A 22,277-nucleotide genomic window follows, 5' to 3' on the forward strand; every position below is an offset into this window, starting at 1 on the left:
CTTTTTCTCTTAACAGGGACCTCTTCATGGTTGTATAATACACTTTCGGGAATTTTTTGTTACAGGCTAATGTCATTTCTAGTCACTGTCTTTGTTTTTCTCATAGTAGGGCCCTCTTCGTGGTTGTATAATACACTTTCTACAATTTTTGGTTGCATGCTATTGTCATTTCTAGTCAGTCTTATAATTTGCAGAAGAAAAAAAATTGTAAAACCCTGGTTTTACGACAACTTCTTTTTCTCTTCTTCTGGGTCGTGATGCCTTGTCTTCTGGCAACCCATTGTAATGACAGAAGTTACAATCTTTTTGTCAATGTTTGTGCTTTTTTTCTTCCTCGTGAATAACAAAAGGGTCATTTTTTTCTATAGTAATAAGAAGAAGAAGAATAAGAAGAAAGATATTGTAATGGTTATGTCATGGTTGGAATTCCTAAATATAAGCAGATATAGGATAAGCATGCATGCATATTAGAACTTGGTGCGCATGGATGGAATTCAATGTGCCAAATGATGTAGATGTTTCACAAGCATGGGGTGTGACATTTCAACCCTAGTTAACAATAGTGATGAGAGGCCACCAAGGACAATACCCCTTGGACCCTATGATAAGTGTTGCACATTTTGGTGTTAGGAGTGGAAGGGTAAGCTTGGTTTGAGGAGGTTGGTTATGGGATGTTTTTTGGTGCACATGAGGTCGTGCATCAACTACCATGGCTACACTTGAATTAGTGGGTCTTTACAAAAATAAAGTGGGAGAGTTAAGTTTTGTGAACAAAAGTAGCCTATGGGTGATATTTGCATTGATCACTTGTGTTAGGAACCTTTTTAGGCAAGTTAACTAATACTTGGAAGGTGTGAACCATGTAATTGAAATAATTCAATAGTGTCCTCCTTCCTTCAAATGAAGCAACAAAGCCAAGAACGTGACTATCAAATAAATATTAGCCCCCTATTGAGCCCTTGTAGCACATTTACAAATTGCTCAGACATTGATGTCATGGTGTTTCACACTAAGTATATCTAAGATTACATGTGATGGTATATGCCTCATTTTAGTACTAACAACTTCATTAGTTTTGTTCTTATATATTACATACTTTTTTTATTTGTGGTTGTTATGTATGTGATATTTATAATAATTACAAAACTAACTATGTGAAAGCATCCCTAACATAAATTTTCATTTGGCACTAATAATATTTTCCTTACAACCCCCTTCCTTCATTGGCGGTGGGAAGGAAGCTGATCCTTCCTTCCCCCCACACCCCCCTTCCTTCCTTTGGAAAGAGAGGTAAGAGCAAGAGTTGGAAAGATGCCGGAAAGAATGCCTACCTTTGGTAGTTGTGTTGTCGTATCGAGAGAAAGAAAGTCAGTTACCTGTCGTCCTCCCTTCGGTAGATGAATGCCTACCTTTGGTAGTTACCTTCGGTAGGAGAGAAAGAAAGTCGGTTACCTACGCTTCGCTTCGGTTGCCGTATCGAGAGAAAGAAAGTCGGTTACCTACGCTTTGCTTCGGTTCGGTAGGAGAGAAAGTCGGTATGAGTACTTTGGGTGTTGTTGGTTGTTCTTTTTTTTCGAACAACTGTTACTTGTTTGAAGAAAGAAGTCTATCTTACTCTGAAAGAGGTAAGGGGCGGCACTGCAGGAGAACGGAACACTCTCCGGAGGAGCCATCAAAGGTACGAGTTCAAGAAAAAAGATAAGCGGTAAGCGATCATAGGGCGAGGATAGGGGAAGGCACGCTTGAGGGCCGTCCGGGCGAGGGTGGGGTACGGGTAGGGAGAGGGGGGAAAGGACAGGGGAATAAGAGAAAGGAGAAAAGAAAAAAGAATAAGAGAGAGGAAATAAGGGAAAGGAGAAAGCAGTCGACATTAAATTCAACAACTAAAAAGAGGCTCTTTGAGCCATGGCTAGCTCTCAGAGAATTTCATTCTCTTCGAGCTCTATACATATTATACTCGTCTAGACATATGATACTCGCATCTCTACGTTTCACTTCTTTACTCTCTTCTCTACCGAGATAAAGATCTAGATCTAGTATAACTTAGCCATTCCAATAGCCAATAGTCTTTGGTCTTATTTAGTACCCTTCTAATAGTCCCCTTGGCATAGTAGGTAGATATTGATTCCTTGTCCATGCATGAAGTTCCATAGCAAGATATTAGACCCACTTCACCATTGACCTTAGCATATGGAAGGAAGGAGGTGTAGATGCCAGTCATAAGGCCAGGAGGTGCCCTTCTAGATAAGCCCATAGCCGATTATAGAGGAATCCCCTGTTTCATCGCAGATTGATGCTTAATATTGAATTTTCCAGAATGTTCCTTGCTCTCGACACGACACTGGTGAATAAGAAGCGGGGGGGGCTTGACAAAGCACCCAACCCCTACTTTAGCCCATTGATCGGTGAGGCATCCAACCCTTCACCTTCTCTCTTTGACCCTGCAGCGCTTAACTACGGTACTCTCTCACTTCGCGTAGCTAGGTTGTTCCTAAACTTGACCTTGCCTAGCCGGGTTGTGAGCCTAACAATTGGTTGGTCGGGGGAAAACCATCAAATACCAGAATTTCTTAGGTAGGGGTTGTGAGCCCTAGCTTTCTATCTTCTTCTGTGTAATTTGAATAGAACACCATCAAATACCAGAATTATCAATTCCCATTGTCCAAAACTTTTAAATGTGCGGAACTGAGACAGAAATCATTCAATCAAACCACTCGAAATGCATCTGAATGCTGATCCATTAACTTAAAGAACTTCTTCCCAAACTCTGCCATTTTTTAAACAAAATTTTGAGCACAACCTTGTCTAGTCCATTTATAGAGAGCGTTAGTTTATGAAATCTTGCCTGTAAGCCAAAATAGAGTCAAAATTTTCCATTGAAAGCTCAGAATAACTGAACTAGAATACACAATTCCCATCCACTTGAGCTCAATTTTATCTCGCAAAACTTCATTGGGATCTACCTAAACACATATGCAAACATAGGTGAAAATGCCTTTCAAAAGTCTTTCCCTGTCTACTTTGATGAATCTTCCAATAAAATTGCCCACTTTTTCTAAGAGATCTAGATGGGTAAAGTGAATGGGAAAACTGGGAATCTTACCCATACTAGAGTAGTCATCGGCAACATAGTGAGAGGATTGAAGTTGGGAAACCATGGCTTCACTAGAAGACCAACTCATCCCCAAAACCATGGACCTTGGTCAAGGATTTTTTTCTTATCCTCAAGACATTTGAAGATCACCACAAAAAAACATGGGTCTACATCCACCCAAACTGGCGTTCATCCAATCCTATCATAATCGAACAGAAAAACGCTACTTTTTCAATAGAAAATGGGGAATAAAAGTATCACCCAAGGATAATGACCATCGCATCAAGCGCTCAATCATAAGGGAGGAGCAATAATTTGACAATCACACGTCCTTGATTTCTGTTGATTTAACTCTGAACACTCACGTAATATTCTCTTGCTTGGCGAATTAAACACCACTGCATGGAATGGACGAGGATTGAGCCGAACCCTGGATGAAGCCCACTTCATTCTCATCTAAACACAAAACTATATATACGTCAAAGCTATTACAATAGATTCTGACTGTCAACACCTCGAGGTTTTGTTTATATGTGGCTACCTTTTATGGTTACTATTGAATGTGTGATTGGCAATAGTAATGGCAACTTAGGGCTGCCAAATTTCCTTCGATTCCCTCACTACATCCTAACGCAAATAGTTGTTCAATGCCTTGGTTGTCTTTCAAAACTGGTAGGCAGCGTCTTCTTTGATATTTCTCGATGGTTTTAATTCCACTACAAACACAACTTTCATTTACATAAACTTCGTGTTTTCGCACGAGCGACGATTGTTCCAAGGTGAATTGTCACTTGGATGGTTTCAATGTTGTTGACCCATCATAACTAACTAACGGATATGCCCATTACAATTTTATACCACCCCATTATCAATATCAATTATGCATGGGAACCAATTAAAGCAACTTTTCACATTAATTTTATATGAGCATGAGAACATGTGTTAACAAGCAGCCCATAAAGCCTCATTTTCAATGCCATAGTCACTTAGAAGGAATTCCTCTTGTAGTAGCATCCTCCCTACTAAACTTTGCTAGTGCTAACATTAGAACCACCATTACAACAAGATATCTTTCTAGTGTTGACAACACCATTATAGTAACATACCTCAAGAGAGACAGAAAATTTAAAAAGTATGATAGTAATACGTATCCAGAAGATGGTATTGAAACTAGTAATTGTTCACGAATCCATAAGATTGTAAGTTCATTCTCATTATCATAATCATTTTCATCATCATCACCATCATCCTTGTCATTGTTATTGCCATCATTACATTATCATCATAATCACCATTCATGCCATCATCATCATCATTATGCACATTGTTTGCAATTGTTCATAATTGTAGATGTTGTAAGAAATATCATCAACCCAAAAAATGTGATCAATGCTAGAAAAGGGTTGTTTAGGACACATTGATATACGTAAGAGAAATAACAACTCTATTTTTGACAGATGATCGATGATGATCATCATCACCACCATTATCATCGTCATTGTCATTTTTATCATCCCCATCATCATCATTAATGTAATTTCTATCGACATTGTTGTAATCATGCATCATCATCATTCATGCCATTATTGTTTTTGATGATGACCTAGATGAAAATGATGATCATGACACCAAAGATAATGCTTATGATTATGACAATGACAACATCTAAAATTGGGAAGATTCGCCAACGTCATTAGCATCGTCATCATCATAATCATTGCCATCATCATCATTGTCATTGTAACCACTATCGTCTTTATCATCATAATCACAATTCATGTCATCGCCATCATCTTCATTTTCATCATTGTCAATATTATTGACATTGTCATCAATTGTTCATAATTGTCAATGCCATAAGGAATATCATCAATGCAGAAAATATGATGAGTGTTGGCAAAGGGATGCAAAAGTGAACATAGAAATGGGGGCAACAATAGAAATAAAAATGGACGAAAAGTGGATACAACATAAGTAGATGCACAACAACATGAAAAACCTGACACAAAAGTGGATGCAAAAGTAGATGCAGTTGTCAATGCAAACTTGGATGCAAACATGAAGGCAAAAGTGGAAGCAAACATGGGTCCAATGGTAGGTGTAAAACTTGGCACAAATTGTGGTGAAACAAATGTGGATGCAACAACGGAAACAAAAGTATGTGCAAAAATGGATGAAACAAAAGTGGATGCAATAGGGGATGCAAACGTGGAAGCAAATGTGGTTGCAATGGTAGGTGCAAGATATGGTGCAACAAAAGTGGATGTAACAATAGACAAAAAATATGCAAAATAAGATGCAAAAATGGATGTAAAAGTGGAAGCAAACATTGATGCAACAGGCAAAACAAAATTGGATGCAAAAAATGGATATAATGTAAGTAGATGCAAAAGTAGATACAAAACGAGATGCAAAACCCAATGCATAAACCTAACATAAAAGTGGATGCAAAAATAGATGCAATATTTGATGCAAAAGAGGATGTGAACATGGATGCAAAATTGGAAGCAAACGTGGATACAACAATGAGTGCAAAACATGGTGCAAATTGTGGCATAACAAAAGTGGATGTAATGATAGATGCAAAAAAAGAATCAAAGTATGATGCAAATGAAGATGTAAAAAGGGATGCAAAAAGTGAAATTTAAAATGGGTGCAACAGTGGATGCAAAATTGTGTGCAAAAGTGGATGCAATAGAAGTCGATGCAAAAGTAGATGCGAAACGAGACACAAAACCCGATGCAAATCCCGATCCAAAATTGGATACAAAAAGGGATGCAAAAATAGATGTAGTAGTTGATGAAAACCTAGACGCAAATGAGGATGCAAACGTGGATGCAAAATTATAATCAAAAGTGGGTGCAAAAGGAGGTGCCAAACTAGGCGCTAATTGTGGCACAAAAATATTAGATGCAATAGTGGATACAATAATAGATGCAAAAGAGGATGTAAATATGGATGCCAAACAAGAGGGCAAAGTGGATGCAACAAAAGTAGATGCAAAATTTTATGCAAAACTAGACACAAAACACGATGTAAAACTTGGCGCAAAAGGGATGCACAAATGGATGAAAAAATGGATGCAAAAAATGATTTAAAAAAGGATGCAAAAAAGGATGCGAAAGTCGATGCAAAAGTTGATGCAAGTGTAGGTGCAAAAAGTGGATGCAAATGAGGATGCAAAAGTATGTCAAACAAAATTAGGTGCCAAACTTGATGCAAAACCTGGAACAAAACCTGGTGTAAAGGATGACACAAAACTTGGCATAAAATTTGGTGCAAAACGTGGTGCAAAACCTATTGCAATACCTGGTGCTAAACTTGGTGTAAGATTTGGTGCAAAACTTGATGCAAATTTTGTGTCAAGTTTTGCACCATATTTGATAAATGGATGCAAATAGCACCAAAAATGGGCTCTAGATGCAAAAAAAGAAGTAAAAAGGGACGCTAATTGCTGGTTTTGTTGTAGTGGTCATAGGACAACTGTCCAACCTGATGTTGGGGGAGGTAATCTGTCCAAAATATCTGGACCCTAGAAGCCTAGTAGTTGATGTCCACATTAATGGCACCATGATCCCACATACCTTGATTGATCTAGGAGTTTCCATTAATGTGATGACAAAGCACACAATGCTCAAACTTAACCTTCAGGGCTCCTTGAGGAAGACGACGATAGTACTGCAGCTAGCAGACCGCTCCACTGTGACCACTAAAGGGATTGTGGAAGATGTGATGGTCTCCATTGATTCTTGGGAGTACCCTACTGATTTCTTAGTTCTCCAGCTGAAGGCAAAGCCCATTGGGTATTCTCTCATCCTGGGAAGACTCTGGTTGGCTACCGTCGATGCCTGCATCAACTTTAGAGATGGGAACATGACCATAAAGAACATGCATATGTCCAAGTAGTTAATCCTATACCCTCTTTCCCAACCCTTTGCTAGAACATGATCTACCTCTCTAGTTGGAGGAGAAGGATGATGATGAATTCTATTCTACACCACTTTGTGCATTAGAAACTATCATGGGGGGAAAATCACAAGATGAGGATGATATGATTGAAAATTTGATTCAAAATCCACCTCCCAGTGTATTACCCTTAGAGGACATAGTGATAGAAACCCAAAACAACCCCTCAACTGATCTCTGTGTGGCTGACTCGACCTCTCTCCATGTTAAGAATATAGAGTTCAGCCTAGAAAGAATCTTGAAAATTAATCCATCCCTATCCACTTCCCAAGAGAAGGAGCTATGCAGGTTACTGAGAAAACATTTAGATGCCTTCGCCTGGAGTTATAAGGAGATGAAGGGAGTGCACCATTCAGTACATACTCATCATATATACATTAAGGAAGATTGCAAACTAGTCAGGAAGCCTTAAAGGAGGATGAATCCAGCACTTAAAGATATTGTTAAGGAAGAACTACAGAAATTGCTTGATGCAGGATTCATCTATCCCATCTCTGACAATGAATGGGTCTCTCCTTTGGTGCTAGTGCCAAAGAAAAATGGTAAGTCGAGAATCTGTGTCGACTATCAGGAATTGAACAAAGCCACTAAAAAGGACCATTTTCCTTTACCTTTCATAGATCAAGTGTTAGACGGTCTGGCAGGGAATTTTTTTCTCTTTCCTAGATGGGTTTAGCGGGTACAATCAGATTCAAATCAGCCTGGAAGACCAAGATAAGACTACTTTCACTTGTCCTTGGGGTATCTTTGCATACTGGGTCCTTAATTTTGGTTTTGTGCAACACTCCAGCCACTTTCCAAAGAGCGGTATTAAGTATATTTTCTGAACTGGTTCATGATGAAGTGGAAATATACATGGATGATTTTACTCCTTATGGTTCTCAGTTTTAGGAAGCTTTAGCTAACCTAGGTAAAGTTCTAGACAAGTTTATGGAGATGAACCTATCCCTCAGTCTGGAAAAATGTGAATTTTTGATGACTGAAGGGACTGTGTTAGGTCATGGAATATCTCAACAAGGACTGCAGGTGGACCCCAACAAAATTGCCATCATCCAAAGGGTCCCACCTCCTTAAAAGTTGAGAGATGTCAGAAGTTTCCTAGGTTTAGCTGGTATTACAGAAGATTCATTAAATATTTCAGCAAGCTAGCCTCTCCTTTGTTTGGCCTTTTAGGTAAAGATGTCGAGTTTATATGGTCGGAAAACTGTCAAGAAGCCCTAGATACCTTGAAGAGAAAGCTCGTGACCACCTCAATTCTGAGAGGCCCAAACTGGGCCCTACCTTTCCACATTCACACAGATGCCTTGAAAAAAGCAATAGGAGCAGCCTTGGGACAAATTGATGAAAAGTTACCTTATGCCATATACTTTATAAGCAAAAACTTGTCAAAAGCATAGTTAAACTAGATGGTGACCGAGAAGGAATTCCTAGCTGTCGTACATTCCTTAAACAAATTCAGACATTACATCACAGGCTATCAAACCTTTGCACACATTGATCATGCTGCAATTAGATATTTAATGAACAAACGGATGTGAATGCTTGCATTATTAGATGGTTGCTTTTACTGCAACAGTTTGATTTGACCATTGTTGATAAGCCTGGTAAGGAAAATGTTGTTGCTGACTTTTTTTCTAGAGTAAATTTGCTTGCAGGTGAAGAAGGAATGGTGGATGACCAAATGCCAGATGAACACCTGTTTTCTATCTCAGTGCTCTCTCCATGGTTTGCTGATATAGAAAACTAATTGGTTTCAGCACAGTTTCCACCACATCTATCCTCTAAAGAGAAGAGCAAGATAGTGAGGAAAAGTGCCCCTTTCACATGGATTGGGGGAAATCTCTTGAAACTTGGCCCAGATTAGATCTTGAGAAGATGTGTCAGGGAGGAGGAACTCTTTGACATCCTCCTAACCTGTCATGATGGGCCTTGTGGAGGTCATTTTGCAGTAACAAGAATTGCCTTCATGATACTGCAAGCAGGCTACTATTGGCCCACTCTTCATCAGGATGTGAGGGGATATACCAACCAGTGTGATTGATATCAAAGGATGGGGAAACCTACTCCAAAGGATGAAATTCCCATGCAACCTCAAGTAACCTTTGAGCCATTTGAGAAGTGGGCATGGACTTTGTGGGTCCTATCAGGCCTCCTTCAAAGCAGAAGCAATACATCATTGTGTGCACCAATTACCTGACAAAGTGGGTAGAGACAAAAGCAATCAAAGCAGTGACAAAGGAAAAAGTAGCTAAATTTTTGAGAAAGAACATATTCTACAAGTTTGGGTATCCAAGAGAGTTGGTCACAGATCAACGCAGCCAATTCACTTCCAATTTGATTGAAGACTTTCTCACACATCATAGAATCAAGCACACGACTTCCACCCCTTATCATCCACAAGCCAATGGGCACGTGGAGGTCACTAACAGAGCATTGGATGGATCCTGACAAAGGTAGTGAATAGCAGTGGAAAATATTGGGCGGACATATTAGTTGAGGCCACTTGGGCCTACAACACAACATGGAAGACCACTATAGGGTTCACACCCTATGAATTGGTCTATGGGAAGAAGGCTTTGTTGTTAATAGAATTTGAATTCAATACACTAAGGATGGCAGCTCAGTTGTACCTAGACCTCAGCCATGCACAGAAGGAAATATTACTCCAGCTCAATGGATTGGATGAACAAATATTGCAGGCCCTTTTCCACACAGAGGTAGTTCAGCTTCAGAGGAAGATATGGCATGAAAAAAATATCAAGGAGAAGCAATTTAAAGAGGGATATTGGGCACTACTCTATGATTCAAGATATAAAGACTTCAAAGGCAAGCCGAGGACAAGATGGCTGGGACCCTACACTGTGGAAAAATACAATGACAATGGTTCAGTTCTGGTCAGAACCATTGATGATGAATCCATCCCCATGCTTGTCAAGGGACATGTTACACTAAAATTTGTCACCATGACTATTTGTAGTCAGTATGGCTCCATCAATAACCATACTGTCCTCCTTGGCAAGTCTTATACCTCTGCTCCTCATGTCAAACTCCAAAAAAGAGAGAAAGCCTTTAAAAAATCAATATAACTCTGGTTCTGCACTTTCTCTTACTCTTACCTGCGTGCACGCACCTCAAGTACATAATACCTGCGTACTTGTACGCTCTATCTGTAAAGGGGTGGGTGCGTACCCCTGTAAAAGTCAAAAGGCGCAAGTTTTACTTCAAAAAACTTACTTGCGATCGATTCTAGAGCATTCTAGAAGATGGTTTGACGTGGATTGAGCACCTCCAGATGGTTCATGCATCCCAATGAAAGAGGAACTTATCCCATGAAGAGGGGAACTATCCCTTTGAAAGAGGGGCTTATCCCATTGATGGTGGACCTGTTTAACTTCCTCCAAAGCATTATAAATATAGGCATTGGGCCAGAGGCAAGAGAGGTTGAAAGCTGAACATTCCTAAGGGTAGATGCTGCTGAAATTAGGACTCCCTTATAGAGCTTGAGAGGAGAGATCACATTCCTTTCTTAGCATCATTTGGAAGTGGGCGAGCTGATCAAAGTAGAGGAGAACTCTTGTTGGACCCTGGGAGCGACCTGTACAACACCAAGGCGTTGGTTGTAAGGTTTCTTTTGTTTCCAATTAATACAATTAAGTTCATTTTTCTCAACAAGTTGTTATATATAATTTGTTTCATAAACTCTTTGGCCTTTATGATGAATATGTTTTATTATATGAGTTATTCAGGTGCTATGTAATCGTTTTCTTGTTTGTGTATGCAGGCTTCAAGGAGAGGAGCTCATCTGGATCGAAGAGGCTTGGCCACTACAAACAGTGTTGGACTAAAGGTAAGCCTTAAACACCTGGTTGCTTTTATTTTAAATGCATATTTAGGGAAAGATAGTGCTTGATTGTTTTGTTTGTCACTAGAAAAGCCTTAGTTTCCGGGGAGGTTGGTTTTGTCCGCAAAATTGACTCTTTCCGCATGACAAAATGGCGACTCCACTGGGGAATCCATGGATTTGATTGATTTCTCTTTTGATTGATACTTTGATTTGAGAAACGTTGATTTCTTTCTAGTTTTTGACTGATTGACTGTGAATTTGGGTAGAATAGCTTAGGATTGAGTTAGTTTTTTATTTTTCTTGTTTTTGAGAGAAGTACGCACCCTCTGAGTTAAGCACAGTGCGTACCAGTACGCACTTCTGCTTTGCACACAGAGCGTGGCCGCACCTGTGCAAACGGGCTGCCTACGTACCCTGTCAAAAGTTTAGAAAATTTCAATTTTTTCCTTTTTTACCTATTAGATCTTATTTATAGCTTATTTATTGCTGCCCAGATCCACTGGTTACCTGTCAGAAGTTTTCATCTAGGCTTGTTTCATTAGCATCAAGGGTTTTAGTGAAGTTCATAGAAATTCTAGCCCTAGGTTTGATTTTTGTATTGGTCTTGTAGTGACTCTGGATTTAGAAGTTGTAGAAACCTTGGATATCCCTGGTCTTTTCAGTGTTCTTAGGAGTCAGAACATTCATAAAATCTACCTTTGTTTGAGAAACCTACCGTTGTGTTGTCTCTTTGTGGAATTTCGAGAAGGCTTGTTTGTTAAGCTGTGAATTTCATTCTTAAGAAAAAGAACAAAAGCTTTTTATTTTTGTTTTTGACTGATTTATGATTCTGCATGAATTAGTCCTTGGTTGAATTGTAACTGAGTAAAACAACCTGGAATTATATTTTGTAGGTTTTACCTCATTGGATTTGCTTTTAGGTAAATTTCTCTTAGATTTTCATTGATCTTAAAATTGATTTTTGTTAAGTAGTTTTACATGTTTTGTTAAAATAGGAAAAATACAAAATCTCTTTTGAAGAAAGTTTGTTTTAGTAGCGTTTGAAGTCTTTGAAAAGAGAAAGGAAGTTTTCGTGAAATAATTAGTGGTCTTGTGTTGTGTGCTTTGGAAAAGATAAAGATATTTTTTCTTTGATTTTCATTGCTAAGAAAGTTGTCTTTATAAATTTTGCATTCTCCAACTCTCTTAGCTAGGGAATTCATTGAAAAGGAAAGATTGTTTTTTCATCCTAGGCGCATCTTTTTAGTGGATTTGAGTCGAGTCTACACATCATAAGTTTCATCTCCGCTACCTTTTGTCCTAAAGAAAAGCCATAAAAAATAACGCTTAAAGTAAAATTAACTTAGTAACTTTTTATTTACTAGGGCTCTGATACACCAACATAGATCAGGCTAGTGTCTTGGAGTAGGAGAGTAATTAACTCTCCAAGACAGTAAAAACAAATAAGTAGCTTATCTTGCGGTAGGATAAATCCAATTGTTACATTTATGCTCTGGGAAAGCTCCTCTTAAAGGAGAAGCACGAGATTGTGTCCGAACCAGTGAGGGGATCAATCCTCCTTCATTGGGAACGACGCCAGATATGCACGTACTACAAACGGTAAACCTCAGATTAACCATTGTCGAGGAGCCTGGGGTCACTTGTCGGTAAACCTTGGATTATTGTCAAGGAGCCGGCAAGGGGATTGAGCTTGTTACTCTGCCCTTGCGTGCGTATCGGATCATAGACTGTTCCCCCGGGTATATTTGTTGCTGTTGGTGACCTTAGTGACTATTATCTTTAGGATTCTTCCTAAGGTGACGGTGGAGGGAAGATCCCACTGTACCTGGAGCAAACGTTGGCTAGACTCACTTGGATTTTCTGGGGGGTTCACTTCACTCGAGACGGTTCAAGTGGAGGAACTTGGTCCAGTCTATTCATTAAGCAGGTTGCCGGGGTAACTGTTCCACCCGCCATTTCTGTACTAAATTCTGCGACGTTGGATTTCATCACCAACTAGTGTTTTCGGTCCGGAAAGTTACTGTTTGTGTGTGGTTTGACGCCCTAGATTCTTTAGGCGTGTGATTCGAATTTGTTTTGGTTTTTTAGAGACTTTAGGCGGTTTGCTTTGAGATTTTACTTTGTTTGCGTGTGCAGTAGTTAAAAAGTTTTTAGCTGTGGCTGAATTACCAAGACAATCCCGTAGACTTCAGGGCCAGTCTCCTAAGGTTGTAACCGTGGCTGATTTGTTGAGGAAGTCCCGTAGACTTCGGGGCCAACCTCCTGAAGATGTCCCGAGCCATTACGAAGGTTTGAAAGTCGTCGTAACTCCTAGTGGTAGTAAAGTTGGGTCACCTGAAGAAGGAGAGTCTTCGTTGGTTGTTCATCCTGATTACCAAACTCTAGAAACAGGTTATAATCTTGAAGCTATTTCAGTTTCCGAACTTGCTGGTAGCTTTTCATCTACTAGTGATATAGGCGAAGAACCTAAGATATCTAAACCTGTTACTCCAACATCGGGGTTTGTCTCTCCAACTTCTAGTGCTCCTAATTCACCTAGGGTAGAAAGAGTAATCACCGAGAATCTTCCTTCTGGTTTGATAGCTATTGAAGAACTTGCTCCGGAAGAAGAAATAGGCATCCCTATCCCTGAAAATCAACCTGTTATTGATCTAAGGGAGCGTGAATCAATTTTTTACAATCCACCTAGAAGTACTACTTGGTATCTTTCGTTAACTAATTATTTGGACAACTCAGGGATAAGTTTTTCACCACCTCATGCTCCTTATCATCCTAGAGGTCTTTATACTCCTGTAAATATGTCTGGTCAGTCGTCCATGTTTACTCAATCGCTTGAATCCTTTTTGTACGGCAGTCCTTCTATTCCCTCTGGGTATCAGTCACTTTCTGGTACTTTTGCGGGAGCATCTCCTCAACCCATTGAACTTGGGTTATTAACTGGAAACAATGGTAATAAACCGTTGAGCGTAGAAGACATTCTCATGATGTCAGGTTCTATTCCCAATTCTCAACCTCAAGGTGGCCAGTTACCGCCTGGGGGCAGCCTCAATTAACGCCTGGGTGGCAACCTCAAGGTACACAAATTGTGTCTGGGGGGCAGCCTCAAGGTGTTGAGATTGCAACAAGATGATGGAGCTTAGTGAAAAGAGTCGCCTTCACTAAGTGGGCCCGCAGGCTATTTTTGGCGCAAGTCTATTTTTAGACTATGTCTATTTTTAGACATATGGATCATGTCTATGGATTGTAGGTTGCTGTTTATGGATGATTGATCAAGCTGGGAAAAAATAGATGGACTTCTATTTTTGATGAAAGTGTGAGTGATCACAGTGTGAGTGATCAAAGTCTATTTTTAGACTGGCTGTCAAAAATAGAAAAGTCAAATATTATTATCTCACAATAATATTTGGACTATAAACTTAATCTTATTCTCTTGGAGCACTTCAGTTTGAGCTACAGAGGTGGCACATGCAGCTGTCAGAAGGAAATACGCTTTTCTTATGAGTCAGTTGAGTTGTTGCATGCATGACTTCAGTTAGAACTCAATCAGTTGAGTTTGGTGGAGTTGATTGTGGAGTTGATGGAGTTGTGTTCAGTTTAGCTTTGTTAAACTGGTTGTATTTAGTCTAACTGGAAAATAGACTAGAGATGAGTTGGGTGAATTAGTTATTAATTAATTCACAAGTTATTAACTCATAATACAACTAATGAATACATCCGTTAACTCAGTTGCATGTCAGTGCATGTTCAGTTCAACAGGGACATGTGGTAGAGAATCAGATTGCTATCAGTTGTGACTATAGTTGTGCACCAGATCTTGCACAATCAAGGGATTGAGTATGCCAATGAGTTTTCTCACGTATTTGCCCACATTATAGCTTGTGCTCACGTCCAACAAAGTGTGAGTGACTATTTTGCAGGTGAAAAACGAGTTTGGTGAGCCATTCTCATCAGTTCTTGAGCAGGTATTGAGCAGTGGAGGCAGGCAAGCAGTGGAAGAGATTTGGAGATCAGATCTGAGCTGTATTGTGTGTAACAGAGGTGGAGATACTTGTGAGAAGTATTATGCTGTGTAATGTTACATGAATCAATCATTAATATATATATAGTTGGGGTTTTTAGCGAGATGCTTTCCCCGGGATACATACTGTGTTAATGTGTGAATGCTCTTGATGTTTTATTGTTATTGATGCTGCTATATTGATGATCAACGTAGAGGAGCTTATGTATTGTGTATGTTTTCCGCAATAGTACATGATCAGGATAATCTCCATTGAATATGTGTTAAATTATTCAAAATTTCTACATGGTATCAGAGCTGCTTGATTTGTAGAAGAGATTTTTACAGGATATCAAGCGAGGATTGATCATCAGATCTACTATTCAGAAAGTGTTTACATTCTATTTCTTTAGGCAGAGTCTGTAATCGGGCCAGGTAGCCTCTGGATTCATCCTTCCTTTGGAAGGTGAGATATCCGGTGAATGCCCATACAGTCAATCTCTGTACGAGAAATATTGTGTTCTCACGAATTCTAGATCGGAAGCAGTTGAGTTTGGAGCTGGTGGAAATCAAATTTGTAGCAATGTTGTTGAAAATGTCTTTCAACGGATTGCAAATGTTATTCCAAAGCAAGAGCGACCTGGCGCTCAAGGATAAACTCATAAACAATAAAGGTGAGAATGTATCTTCATCAAAGGTATCTGATGAAGAGAATTGTGCTTTGGCTGCCAAAGCAAAGAAGGGGAAGAACAAGAAAGCTTCTCAGTCTGGTGCGAAAGGCAAGAAGCAGGATATGTCCAAGGTGAAGTGTTTTCACTGTCACCAGCACGGACACTATGCCACAAATTGTCCGTAGAAGAAGAAGAACAAGCAAGCTGTTGGATCTGCAGGAGGAGAGGCCTTACCTTCTCAGTTTGAGCTTGATTTTTCATTGATCGCATGCTTGGTTTCAAGTGTGATGGGATCAATGTGGTTCTTGGACAGTGGTGCGTCTTTTCACATGACGGGAGATAGAGATTTGTTCTCTGATCTGGAGGACAAATATCTTGGAGTGCACATCGAGATGGGCGATGATGGTAGATACAGTGTGACCGGTATCGGTACCATTTCCTTTGAGAGGGAGTCTGGTAAACCCTTTGTATTGAAGGAAGTCATGCATGTTCCAGGATTGAACAAGAATCTCATCTCAGTGGCGATGTTAGAAGACAAGGGGTATGATGTTGTTTTCAGCGAGGGAAAGGCCTTCCTGCGCAGCAAGACAACTGGTGAGACCCAGAAGATAGGGGTTCGAGTGAGGAACCTTTATCAGTTGCATGTAGATGGATGCGCAGCAATGGCAGGCAAGGCAAAAGGATTGGTGAGCCGGGATGATGGCGAGTTGTGGCACAGGAGATTGGGTCACCTTCACCATGGAGCCTTGAAGATACTGCAGCAAATCACTACAGGGCTTCCTAAAGGCACACTTGCGCAGTCAGATCAGTGCAAGGGGTGTACTTTGGGGAAGTTTGTGAAAGCCACCTTTCACGAGAAGGATAGTCGCGCCACGACGATCCTTGAGAGAATTCACACAGACGTGTGTGGACCTTTCTCAGTTGCTTCGACAACAAAACACAGGTATTATGTGATTTTTGTTGATGATTTCTCTCGTGTGTGCTGGATCTTCTTCATGCAGAAGAAGAGCGAGACATATTAAAAGTTTTGTGAATTCAAAGCACTGGTCGAGAAGGAGTCGGGGAAGAAGGTGAAGGCTCTTAGGAGCGATAATGGTGGTGAATACATCTCGGACGAGTTCAAGGATTTCTGCAAGACAGAAGGGATTCGTAGAGAGCTCATAGCTCCCCATAACCCACAACAAAACGGGGTAGCTGAGCGGAAGAACAGAACGATTGTGGGTGCTGCACGGGCAATGTTGCATGATCAGGGCCTACCCCTTCACTTGTGGGCGAAAGCATGAAATACAGCAGTTTATGTGCAGAACCGTTGTCCTCATAGGATACTTGGCATGAGTACACCTAAGGAGACTTATTCTGGTAAGAAGCCTGATCTTTCTCATTTGAGGATTTTTGGTGCTAACGTTTACATGCATGTGACGAAGGATGCCAGGAAGAAGTTGGAGCCGACTGCAGAGGTTGGGATAGTTGTGGGGTACACTGATACGCCCCACAACTATCGTGTGTATTTTCCAGACAGTGGTAAAACTGTTGTGCGACGGGATATAAAATTTCAGGAGGAGAAAGCCATGAAGTGTTCGCTTGAGAGGGAGCTACACTTGCATGCAGATGAGGAGCTATTAGTTCCTAAGGATGAGCTTCAGGATGTGGATCAGCCACAGGACGAGGTTCATGGAGTGGAAGAGACCACTCATGCAGCGCCAACCATCAGAGGGCGAAAGCGCTTGACAGAAGCTGAGTGACTGGCTCAAGATGCAGAGAAAGTTGTAGGACCACCTACAGCCCAACGCAGGCAGAGACAGTCACCTGATCAGTACACTAGATACATGGCTCTTATGAGCAAGTGTGTTGTGACTGAGCCATCCTCTTTCGAGGAAGTTGTGGAGGATCTCGCATGGGTAGACGCCATGGTGGAAGAGTATGATTCTATTGTCAGAAACAGTGCATGGGAGATTGTTCCTAGACCGGAAGGGAAATCAGTGGTGGGTTCGAGATGGATCTACAAAGTTAAGCAGGCAGCTGACGGGAGTGTGGAGAAGTACAAGGCAAGATTTGTTGCCCGAGGCTTTTCACAGATTGAGGGGATCGATTATGAGGAGACCTTTGCACCTGTCGCAAGGTATTCTTCCATACGGACGATTCTTGCTCTCTCAGCGCAGATGGGATGGCACATTCATCAGATGGATGTGAAGACTGCGTTCCTCAATGGAGTCATTGAGGAGGAGGTGTACATTGAGCAACCTGAAGGCTTTGAAGTCTTCAACAACGAGTCGCATGTGTGCAGGCTCAAGAGAGCGCTGTATGGGTTGAAGCAAGCACCACGTGCTTGGTACACACGGATAGACAGCTATTTCACAGGACTTGGATTCTCCAAGAGCGAGGCGGATCCGAACCTATACCAGATTGTGGTGGAGGGTAAGTTGCTTATCATTGTACTGTATGTTGATGATTTGATTCTAACGAGTGATGAGCTGTTGATACTGTCATGCAAGAAGGATCTTGCTACAGAGTTTGAGATGAAGGATTTGGGCCTCCTTCACTATTTCCTAGGATTGGAAATATGGCAGCGCAGTGGTGGACTGTTTGTTTCTCAGGGCAAGTATGCTCGGGAGATACTGGAGAAGTTCAACATGCATGGCTGCAAGCCTGTTGATACTCCTCTTCCTGGAGGTTGGAGGAAGGAGGATGCCACTTCGGGAGAAGAAGTGGATGCCAGTGTTTATTGACAGTTGGTGGGGTCACTGATGTATTTGGTCAATACACGACCTAATATATGCTATGCAGTTAACCAGCTTTCACAAGCTATGGTTAAGCCTACCAAGCTCTTCTGGAAGGTGGGCAAGCATGTATTGCGCTACTTGAGAGGCACATCGGGATATGGTTTGTGGTACAGACAGGAGGATGAGGTGAAGCTATGTGTCTTCACGGATGCAGATTGGGCAGGGAGCCCAACAGACAGAAAGAGCACATCAGGAGGGATCTTCAGTATTGGATGGACAACAGTTTCTTGGTACAGTAGGAAACAAAGATCCGTGGCACTCAGTTCAGCGGAGGCCGAGTATATGGCAGCAAGTTTGGCTGCATGCGAGGCTATATGGATGAGGAAGATCTAGTTGGTTTGTTCGGTTCTCATTTGGATCCTACTGTGATTTACTATGATAACCAGAGTTGCATTAAACTCTCGGCTAATCCTGTATTTCATGATAGATCTAAACATATTGACATCAGGTACCATCATATCAGAGATTGTGTGCAGTGGAGGATCATGTTACTTTCGTACATTCCAACGGAGGATCAGGATGTTGATATTCTGACGAAGGCTCTCACCAGGAGCAAATTTGAGTACCACCGAGGCAGGATAGGGGTTGCTGATAATCCATATCTTGTCGAGAGGGAGTGTTGAGATTGCAACAAGATGATGGAGCTTAGTGAAAAGAGTCGCCTTCACTAAGTGGGCCCGCAGGCTATTTTTGGCGCAAGTCTATTTTTAGACTATCTATTTTTAGACATATGGATCATGTCTATGGATTGTAGGTTGCTGTTTATGGATGATTGATCAAGTTGGGAAAAAATAGATGGACTTCTATTTTTGATGAAAGTGTGAGTGATCACAGTGTGAGTGATCAAAGTCTATTTTTAGACTGGCTGTCAAAAATAGAAAAGTCAAATATTATTATCTCACAATAATATTTGGACTATAAACTTAATCTTATTCTCTTGGAGAACTTCAGTTTGAGCTACAGAGGTGGCACATGCAGCTGTCAGAAGGAAATACGCTTTTCTTATGAGTCAGTTGAGTTGTTGCATGCATGACTTCAGTTAGAACTCAATCAGTTGAGTTTGGTGGAGTTGATTGTGGAGTTGATGGAGTTGTGTTCAGTTTAGCTTTGTTAAACTGGTTGTATTTAGTCTAACTGGAAAATAGACTAGAGATGAGTTGGGTGAATTAGTTATTAATTAATTCACAAGTTATTAACTCATAATACAACTAATTAATACATCAGTTAACTCAGTTGCATGTCAGTGCATGTTCAGTTCCACAGGGACAGGTGGTAGAGAATCAGATTGCTATCAGTTGTGACTATAGTTGTGCACCAGATCTTGCACAATCAAGGGATTGAGTATGCCAATGAGTTTGCTCACGTATTTTCCCACATTATAGCTTGTGCTCACGTCCAACAAAGTGTGAGTGACTATTTTGCAGGTGAAAAACGAGTTTGGTGAGCCATTCTCATCAGTTCTTGAGCAGGTATTGAGCAGTGGAGGCAGGCAAGCAATGGAAGAGATTTGGAGATCAGATCTGAGTTGTATTGTGTGTAACAGAGGTGGAGATACTTGTGAGAAGTATTATGCTGTGTAATGTTACATGACTCAATCATTAATATACAGATAGTTGGGGTTTTTAGCGAGATGCTTTCCCCGGGATACATACTGTGTTAATGTGTGAATGCTCTTGATGTTTTATTATTATTGATGCTGCTATATTGATGATCAACATAGAGGAGCTTATGTATTGTGTATGTTTTCTGCAATAGTACATGATCAGGATAATCTCCATTGAATATGTGTTAAATTATTCAAAATTTCTACACAAGGACAGTATGTACCCATGGTGCAGTACATTCCTCAAGGTCAACCCCAGCCTCAATATGTACCCCAAGGTCAACCTCAGTATCAATTTATACCTCAAGGTCAACCCCAGTATCAGTACATGCCTCAAGGGTATCAACCCCAAGGTCAGTACTTGAACCAAGGTTTCCAACCACCCCAAGGTCAATCTTATGTTCAAGGAATGGGAAATGTACCTTTCAATTATCAAACCTACCCTCAACCCGGTTATGGTCCTCAATATTCTCAACCTGTTATGGGTCAGTACCCCAGAATGAACATAGTGTGGGATCCATTGCAACTTCAACAAGTGTTGCAGCCAAATGTATAGTTGTCATCTAAAACTGGACAACCCTTAGTTTCTGGTTCACCCTAGCAACCAGTCCAGTCTAATATTCAAACTTCTGTACCTTCGGTAGTTTCTCAGTCTGGGCCTATTGCGCCTAGTACTCCATCTCAAATGACTGCTGCAACTACCGCAACATCTGTTCAATCTACCCCACCTACTTCTGGAGTATCGACAGCTCCGGTTTCTACTGTTCCTGTATCTACTCCTCAGACATCTTTACCATCGTCTGGATCCATGATTCAAACTACGGTTCAGATGCCTGTAGGACAACCTGGTTTAAGTACGGTTGTTACAAGTCAACCACAATTCACTTATCAACTGTACCAGGGACAGTACCAATTCGGTCCTGTTGTCTAGCAGCCGGTTTATCAGTATCAACCGTATCCTGGGTACACTTATCAACAACCTCAACAACCCCAGTATAGTCCGGTTAATCCTGGTTTTCCGGGAGGATACAATATCCCGAACGCAATTCCTATTCCAAGTTATCCCGGATATCCTCCTCCTGGGGCTGGTCTCGTGACCCAGAGTTTTAGGGATCCTAATCGGCAGTTACCTTTTATCGCAACTTTGGACTTACCAGACTTGTCGCGCCTAACGAACGATCCAATTAATTATCTTCCGTTTTGGCCACCAATGCCGAATAAGTTACCCAGTGACATTCCCAAGTTCGAAGGTAAATCTGGAGAGGACCTGTCGAACCATGTGATGACTTACCACCTCTGGTGTGCCTCCAATTCCATCTCGGATGATTCGATCCGCTTACGTCTTTTCCAGCGCACTTTCATTGGTCTTGTGGCCAAGTGGTATATTGAGTTACCCGGGCCTCTTTTTATAATTTTAGCCAGTTAGCTACCTCATTTTTAACTCATTTTCAGTTGCCGGTCAGATATGATAATGGCACAGAGTTACTAACTTCATTAAAGCAATCGACGTCCACTTATATTTCTGATCATATTCATGAGTGGAGACGTCGACGACGTTTAGTGAAGGTATTTATCCCGGACCAGATCTTAGCTGAATGGTTTGTTAAATCATTGTTACCGAAGATTACTGAAGACGTAGCTAAAGTCGGAGTAGTTACTGAGGAGCAAGTCATTGCTCAAGCACAATACCTTGACTTAGTTTATACTCAGTCAGGTACGTTACACGAAAAGATCCCCGATCTTCCCAAGTCAAATCAAATTGCTGCAGCTCCTTCTGGATCTCATGCCGCTGATGGTATGATTGGTACGGTGAACACTAAAAGCAAGAAGAAATCCTCCAAGAATTCTTCTCCTATCATAACCTTGCCTGATTCCCTGATAGGAGATTCTTCTGCAAAAGTTTCTGCCGATGTTCACATTGTAGAATCATCTACGACTAAATCAAAATCCGGTGGGAAGAAGAAAGGGAAGAAGAAGAATAAAGCAGACAAAACTCCAAAGGAGAAAACTGAAAAATCGGAAACCAATGACGAAAAACGCAAACCTCGATATCCTTGTCTTATTTGTGAAGAGGAACACTTTACAAGAGATTGCCCTCATCGAGCAGAGGTTGCGAAAATCGTCAAAGGTTCCCAAACTCCTGTTGTTTTGAGGGATCCATTTCCAAATCAAGATAGCAAGATGATAGGTTCTTCCTCGAATGCCAATGAAGAACCCATATTGATGATGTCCCATGTAAGGATTGCGACTCGATCGCAAGATTATGGTAGTAAAAGTCCTGTTGATGGTAAAGAAGCAGAATCTTCTCATTCTAATCCGTC

This window comes from Pinus tabuliformis, chromosome J (genome assembly GCF_031772625.1).
Source record: "Pinus tabuliformis cultivar Carrire ecotype Pingquan chromosome J, CPIR1, whole genome shotgun sequence".
Classification (NCBI taxonomy): domain Eukaryota; kingdom Viridiplantae; phylum Streptophyta; class Pinopsida; order Pinales; family Pinaceae; genus Pinus; species Pinus tabuliformis.